This window comes from Alexandromys fortis, unplaced genomic scaffold, assembly GCF_014885135.2.
Source record: "Alexandromys fortis isolate MF-2015 unplaced genomic scaffold, M_Fortis_MF-2015_v1.1 scaffold_5, whole genome shotgun sequence".
NCBI lineage: Eukaryota > Metazoa > Chordata > Mammalia > Rodentia > Cricetidae > Alexandromys > Alexandromys fortis.
This window is the reverse complement of record NW_026067924.1, coordinates 29,188,228-29,196,768: the sequence shown is the minus strand read 5'-3', so window position 1 is coordinate 29,196,768 and position 8,541 is coordinate 29,188,228. Positions and strand designations below refer to the sequence as shown.

Here is an 8,541-nt window from a genome sequence, read left to right as displayed (position 1 = left end):
CTGTAGGTCTAGAGCTATAGGCAGTTGAGAGCTATAGAAGAGGGGTCATGGGAACTAAATTTGTGTCATTGGTAAGAGCAGTATACGCCCAACCATTAAAGTGTCTCACCAAGCCCAGAGCAGGGTCTAGAGAAATAAAGTCATACATTCACCAAAAGACTTCTTTATAAGAGACAGATTCACCTGTCTGTGATGCTTAGAAAAGCTTTATTTATATGCAAACGATAAATTATTGTTTGAGTGAAAAGGACATTGATTTCATAACGTGACTGCTTCTTTGCTTCTTTTTATTTATTGTTTCCATGGAGATCTGGATTCCTTCTTTAGCAGTCCAGATTGAGGCAATCAGCGAATTTAGCATATGAGTCTTTTTGGCAGCAGGTGGAATGGCAGGTTGGTGGGGGGTGGGTTCTTTGAACTTGGGTATGGCCTCCTTCAGTCACAATCACAATCAGTCTTCCAAACTTATCTGGGGAGAGAGGAAACAACAGAAATACCACACTTTATCTCTTCCTTCCTTTCTTCCTTGCTCCTAGATAAAGCTATAGCTAAAATGATAGAAACACAATAATTGTGTATTGCATTAAAACATTATGTTCCTAAGTAATAAATGTTAATATTATTTAAACAAGTATTTTCACAAAATTTTTAATCAAAACCTACAGAACAAATCAAAGAAGTCCACTCAAGATCATATATTATGACATTACTTATAAGAACATAAAATGTGAATAGAGCATACATATCCATAATTTTTGAAACAATGTTAAATGATTGTACTGTTTGTTAGTACATTTTATAATCACTACCATTGGATAATATGTACACATCTGGGAAAACCCATGCATACCAAGAAGAAAGACAGAAAAGTGTGTGAACCAGATAATTTTGATTTTATAAACTGAACATAAGTACTGAGCTGTCCAGAGTAATTTATGGGATTATATCTCTATGTGTACCTGGTATGGGAAGTTTTTCTGTATATGTGCTGCTTTTGATGGTTAGTGAATAAAGCTGCTTTGGGTTATGACAGGGCAGAATAGAATCTCCTGCTATTCTACTAAATGGGCACAGTAGTAAACAAACTACCAATGACTTTTTATTATACCTACAGAACAATGCATCATCTCTCAACCTTCATCTAAGATTCCTCTATTTGCAGTAGATGGTGACTAATAGAGACCCACAGCAAACCAAGGTCCAGAGAATGAGAAAAAATTTGAACTATATCCCTTCGTTGCAGAGGTCGGGGACCCTTAAGGAAAAGGTAAAGGAAGGAAAATAAGAGATAGAGGCAGTGGGTGACTACCAGGCAACTGTTGTCTGGACACATCAGGACTCCTTTATATATGAACTCACAGCTATTGTGACAGCATGAACATGAATACTTCCGCTCTTACCCATAACCTCAAGAAACTTGGCAGTGTATGTCAGCTTCTGCTAGGGTGAATCTAAAGCTCCCTGACACTATCTGTCTTGCAGAATGTGGTTCAATTCCGGTTCCTTGACAGATCCCAATATGGTGCAAAGGACTTAAAACCTACTCTTGACTGTTGAATGTGGTCATTATGAATTATTTGCAATGTAACAATTCTTTTGATTTTTGATCTAAATATTGCCCTCTTATTTTTGAATGTAGCTAAACCCTTCTCAGAATTCTCTGTTACAGTTTTATACGGAGATCCCATTATTTATGGAATATTTTTACATGCACAACACTGTATTACCTATACCCCAATGTTGGAAAAACCAAGGATTAACTTTCAAGCATGCCATGCTGCCTATTGCAGTATCCGTCACCTGTCTCCCCCTCCATGGGCTAAGTCTTCTTTTGTCAGTCACATGTAAGACTTTACAGCAAACACTTACAATGCAAGCCTGCTGCTTGTCCAAGATAGATGCATTGTCATCAGGAATAAAAGACTCCACAGCAGCTGTGCACAGGCCTTTCTTCTTTTAAATGCTTGTCCATCTGAGAAAAAGAGCATATGTTTTCCACAACTTAAAAAAGATAATCAGAGTTACAGTCATGCTTTTATTCTGATTCTTTTTCTAAAAAAAAATAAGAATTCTCCCCTTATTTAAAATATGAGATTTCAAGGTCACAACCTTGATTAGAGTCAAGCCAATACATAGGTGTAGACTTTTCACAGCAGGGTTCTCTGGAAGAAGAAGTATTTTCTGGTAAGGGTGAGTGGGTGGAAAGAAAGACAAATAATATAACTTTGGAAGAGTCAGAGATTAATAAATCATTAATTAGTAATTCAGTAGCTGATGAATCCTAATTGTCTCTTCAAGACAAACTGCCGGTGATGAGAATGTTTCCAGTCCCTGTCTCTTAGAAGAGTTTTCAGAACATCTTTCCAATCTGTCAGGTTCATCCAAGAAAGCTCAGAGCTGATTTTCACGTTGCTATAAATGATTTTTCCAGTTGTCATAAACTCAAGAGACATAATAAGCTAGGTAATGTAGCTGTATGGGTCCTAATTAAGGTGTTCCACAAAGTGACTTTTAAGCAAAGACAGTTTCTATATTACTACGTTTTTATTTCCTTTGATTTTTCTGTAAGAGAAAAAGGGGTAAGACAGTACATTAATAAATGCTTTCAAATATTGTGAGGAAAAAATAGACTTAGCTGGATTTAACATACACAGAGAAAATGAATTCAGAGGCAATTAAAAGGGATGTCAACATTATATGTAAAAAGATGGGATCAGAAAAAGCAAAGTGAGATGTATAAAGGCATTTGAGCAACTACTTAAGCATCTAGAATATTTTGGCATATATCCTAAACCTTTGATAGACTATCATTTGCAATGATAAATGATAAGCCTACCTTGGGTGCCACAGAGGACATCTTATGATTTAAAGCATTAGGTGGACATTATTTTTCTAAAATCAAGGAATTCATAGGGAGTTCTGTGGAGATGCAGAGTCCAAGGATGTCAGCATGATTGATGGCTACTCATTTGTAAACTCTTTGCTCCTACCCTGGTATCTCAGGGTGTGGCCAATCAGCCATGGCATAAATACTACAATGATTTTTGTTATGCTCAAATCTGCAAAGTTCCCCAAAAGCCAACAAGGAAACTGAGTCCTGTATGTAACAGCAAAGAGCCTTTATTTTATGTAAGTTTGCAAACTCAGTCTCCCCGCATGGCCAAAGTATTGGAATAATTGGAGAGCCCCAAGTTAGAACAGGGTTTTATAGGTGGGGTGAGGGGTTTCTGTGGTTTAGGACCCCTGATTGACTGACATTTGTCTAGGGGTGTCCTGATGAGTGTGCTGGCAGGTGGTCATATCTACAGCAGTTGGAATGTTAGGCATTCTGTTTGGATGGTCTTTTTTTGGGTGGTTCTCAGGTAACCTCAGCTTGTGGTTCTTCCTGAAACCAGATAAACTACTAAGATACTCAGGCCTCTTATTAAATTTATGGATGGCTGAATCCTACTCTGGCAGGTGATAATGGTTGGGAGCAAAGAACTTTCTTTGGGTGATCTGTTCATATTTAGCTTACCATAGCTGGCTACTGCAATTTTGATTTTGATGAACCCAGTTCTTTAAACAAACACAAAACCTCATTTATATGAATCTAAATAATTCTAGCTATGCCCAATGCTGGCAAATAGATGGATGCTGCACTATTTGCAGTAGCACAAGTCAAATGGTGCTTAACCCTTGACACATGTCGATACATTAATCAGGAGAAATATCCCCATAGTACTCGGGATCCCTGCAAACCTTTGTACATAGAATATAAAACAACCGTGAACACAGAACGCACAGGCCCATCTAAAGCTATGCTCATAAACCTGCTTCTTATAATCAGGGAGGATGTCAGATAATGAGCTCATATGAGTATAGCCTGCTATTAGACCCTACTGCCTGTTTACATCAATATTTCAGGTAGCTCTTCATATCTGCTCTTTCCTCAGGTTCTTCCCCAGCCCAGCTGGTTCTTCACTGGGGAAGTCTTTCTTCTGTGGCTTGTTTCTGTGTAGTCACTACACTATGTGAATCTTATGCCTCCATGACATTCTGCAAAGTCACATGACTGAATGTTATCTTCAGTCCAGAGATCCTTGAGAGAAAGAAAACACATTCACACGTGGTATTGCATTCTGACAAAAGGTAGGAAGTCACTGTTTATTTCATGTCTCCCCCTGGGAAGATGAAGATTGCATTTTATTTCATGATGTGACCTTATATTGTTAACATTACATATCACAATATTACAATTTATTGTATTAGTTTGGAAGGATCACAAAGCAAATGTGCCCATCAGCTACTGATATTTTTTTCCATAAACCGTGTAAGTATAAACACTGTTGATGGAATGTTCTTAAAAGCAGCCTTTCTTCTGGAATGAGGAAAACTGAGTTCTTGACATAACCTTTTGCTGTGATCTTTCTGAGTTACCTCAGGCTTGACAAAGAACTTACAAATCTGAATTCCTGTGTTGATAAAATGACAAAGATTAGAGTCAACCATGGGTGTTATCTTCTTGATTCTGCTCTGTTCTTGGACTTATCAGATATGGAAGATTCCACTAGATGCTATGAAGTATGAAAACAGAAAAAATGGCTGAAACTCTGTGGACTTTAGCATTCAGTGGGAGAAAGTAAGAATGCACAATCAGGAAAAGGAGCACAGGGCAGATCTACAGGACCAGTTTTCAAATGCAAGCGCTTATGGGGGACATTTCACACTCAAGCCACAGAAGAGGCCCATGTTATAGTTCTACTGGGATTTGCTGGATTAGATTGTAAAAGAGATGGGCATATTCTTCTAGAAGACTCTTTATGGTACTCTTCCTACTGGAAGTCAGGTCTCTATACTGCTCTTGTTACTGTCCAATCAGAGAGGTTAGTTGCAATCTATGCAACCCAGAGCTGTGAGGAATGCCAGATGAAAGAAAAGGGACTGGGTATGGTCTTTAAGGATTAGCCAGGATTTGGATAAACTGAAGAGAGAACAAGAAAAGCAGGTTCAACAACCCTGCTCAGTCAACCCTGGGGATGACTGAGCAAGGTCCAGGGTTCATAGGGTGTTAGCTGGCGATAAGGATGCTTAACAGAGACCCAATTGTGAGGGATTTGATGACTAAACTAAAATATTTGGAATTTTTCCATGAGCAGCGAAAAGCTCTAAGAAGTCATTCTTCACAATAGGCAGAGAGGGATGTTTGCTATCTACTTAACTATTCAGTGAGCTCACCACCATTCAGTTTCTGCTGGGAATCTGTAGTCTGGGGAACTGTGCTGGATGTCTTCTTTTCGCCTGACTCTAAATGAAGAACAAATGTGTGATCTGATGTGTCAGTCCTAATTTATAAACCAGATGTCCATCCTTAGCTCTGAGCTTCTATGGTGGCTGTCAGAATCAACTCAGAGGGGGTATGTGGGTACGTGGAGTATAACAGGTTCAAGGACCAATAAAAAAAATCTATAGTACATAAAAGAGAAACAAAGAATACTGAGGTTCAAAGACAAGTTCAAGTAGAAAGATCACAAAAGGATCTTCTAGAAAAAAAAATGTTCAACTTCTTTTATAATCCCCACCAACTAGAGATATAACATGAAAACCACTGCAATTTATTGTAAGTGTATAAAATCATCAAAAAATAAAAATAGGAAAATAATCTTAAAATAATGACCACCACAAGAGTTACCTATGGAATTTTGGTATTTCTGGAGATTATATACTGTGGTTTGTGCCCTTCAAAACTCATACTAGGACATCATCTCCAGAGCAAAGGTGGTAAGAGTTGATGGGCCCTTTAAAAGGTATTGTGGGACATGAGGGTGACCACTGCCTTGCCTAATAGGAATGCAGATACTCATTCCAAAAGTGGAATCTTAGAAGCTAGAGGTTGCTTCCTGGACTAGCTCTCTTCACTTGTATAAGCCCCTCTGGTTGCATCTGCTTGCCTTTCTGCCTTTTCACCATATACGAAGTAGCACACACTGAGACCTTCAACATGAAGAGAACAAGTACCAGTGCTGTGTTCTAAGACTTCCGGAACCATATGCTAAATAAACACATTTTATTAACAATTTATTCAGCCTCAAGCACTTTGCTACAGAGATAGTGAAGTGAAATTTTTATGCTTCTTTTAAGTTTTCCAGTCTAGTGGAGCATAAACTCTTAAGATATGTATCCATGGTTTTCTAAGTTCCGTTGGTGTATTTTGCATTGTCCATGCTCCAGTGGATCGTCCTATGTCTATGCTCATATAGGCAGCACTAATCAGACTTCCTGAGGTTTTTTTTTTTTTTTTATAATTGAAGAGGCAGAGAACGTTAACGTGAAAGGAGGATCTATTGGGAAGACTCAGGTATGTGGATGAGAGATATTGGGATGGATTTGGTCATATTTCATTGTATACCTGTATGAAATTTTAAAAAATAATTTCAGCGTTGTATGAAAGGAGAGAAGGTTAGCACTCCCCTTGACAAGGATGGAAGAGGCCCTTGGGCCTAACAACACGCATACGGTTAAGGCATTGCCACCTACTTCGTGGCATCTAACCACTGTTTTTGTTCCGGCTTGGTGGGAGCCTAGCCAGTTTGGACGTTCACCTTCCTAGACATGGACGGAGGGGGGAGGACCTTGGACTTTCCACAGGGCAGGGAACCCTGACTGCTCTTTGGACTGGAGAGGGAGGGGGAGAGGAGTGGGAGGAGGGGGAGAGGAGTGGGGGGAGGGGAAGAAGGGTGGGAGGAGGGGGAGGAAAATGGGAGGCTGGGAGGAGGCAGAAACTTTGTTTTCCTTTCTCAATAAAAAAAAAGAAAAGAAAAAAATAATTTCAAAAAGAAATTGAATTAAACATATCAAAAGGCCTCAAGTAAGCAAAACCCAGAAAACATCTTTACCTTAATATTTTACTTAACTTTATGTATAAATATTATCATTTGACCTGCAGAGAAAATCAATGGATGATGAGGTATATCATGGTGGGTCTTTGGAATCTGGTGTGTATTTCATATTAACCACTCAGCTCCTTCTCAGTCAAAGTTCAAGTTCTAACTGAGTTTAATGGGTTGGTTTCTATGCTGTTGGAAGGTGAAGGTAGATCGGGTATAGACTGCGACAGAAAGAGTTAGAGCAAGAACAAGACCCTCTCCCTCAGCTCATAAATTATCAAGACCACGGACAAGACCATGCTCAAGTGTTCCTAATCCCCCAAAGCCATTAGCTAAAGGGATAGAAATCCAACAGTATACCTAGAACTAAAGTTACAGGCAGCTGTGAACCATCCAGCATAGGCGCAAAAAAACCCAATCCAGGTTCCCTGCAAGAAAAACAAGTTCTCTTAATCATCAATCAATCTTTCCAGCCCCTAAGTTAAGTCTGTCTGTGAAACCAATGACTGGTGGAAACTGTCCCAGGCACCTACAACTAACAAAATATTATAGACACTTACATTGAAAATCTGGTGGAAAATATAGGTGCAAATATTATTGTTTTGTAGTATTTGTCAAGGGTTTAAGCAAGAAAGAACACAAATCTGCCTTAAAAAAAAACAATGTGTTCTGTAGACGAATAATGCCAGCGGTAGCATTTGGTAGATGGAGTCAGTAGAAATATTAAGAGCAGCACACACAGGAGGTTCCCATCGTTTGTGAAGCCCCAAGTTCATCAACTCAGGGCTTGTCTAGAATTGTAGCTGTGCCCTTTCTGTGCAGGGTTATAGTCTACAACCAGCCATCAAGACAGTAAGGTGTGTGCTAGCTCTATAGAAAAGCAACTGATGGGAACTGATTCTTGGCCAGTCGGCTAACAACTGTGACGTGACATCTTTGTCCTTGAAAACTTGGCCACACTATGTTTCCTCGCAGACCTGGTAACTGGTAGAACAAATTCTGGTATTTGGAGGATAATGCTAGTTACGACAAAACATATATTTAGAAACTGAACATGATAATTAGAGTGAAATTTCTCACTCTGTGGCACATCTAAACTGAAGTGGATAGAATACTGCATATGGATGAAAAATACGTCACAGGGGGCAAGAACTGGCTAGATGGATGGGAAATTACTGGACACGAGGACGGATCACAAGACACACAAGGGAATCCACTTGAAGAGTTTACTAACAGAGCCACAGAGTGGGGAAGGTAAGAGAGGGAGGAACTCCGGCCTGACTGAAACATGATGGAAAAAAAAGCTTGTAACTGGCATGTTTCCCTTTAAAGGCCGTCTATCGCATGCGCACAGGGGCTTACATAGCCATGGCATGCACAGACCACTGTGACCACGCTGCATGTAGATCACATAGGGCGTGAGGACCCTGGGTGGCTATGTAAATTGCCTGAATGATTGACAATGCATGAGCTGTCATGGAACCAGAAGTGCCAGCGCCTGGGGTGGCTCAGCGTTCTGCCAGAATGCTGGCAACTTTGAGTGGTGGAAACGAGAACAGGATGAATGAGTTAAGACAATTGGTCAGAAGTCTAGTTTGTATAAATGTGTTCTAGTTTCCTTTCTGTTGCTGTAACAACATACCCAGAGCCCTCATCCCCACAATCAAACAAACAA

General features: G+C 39.6%; 1 non-coding gene across 1 annotated transcript; it reads left to right on the top strand.

The window, feature by feature from the left end:
- Positions 1-6,416: 6,416 nt before the first annotated feature.
- LOC126501909 (U6atac minor spliceosomal RNA) lies at positions 6,417-6,542 on the top strand. Its single transcript, XR_007591836.1, has one exon. It is a non-coding gene; the product is annotated as a U6atac minor spliceosomal RNA (small nuclear RNA).
- Positions 6,543-8,541: the final 1,999 nt, after the last annotated feature.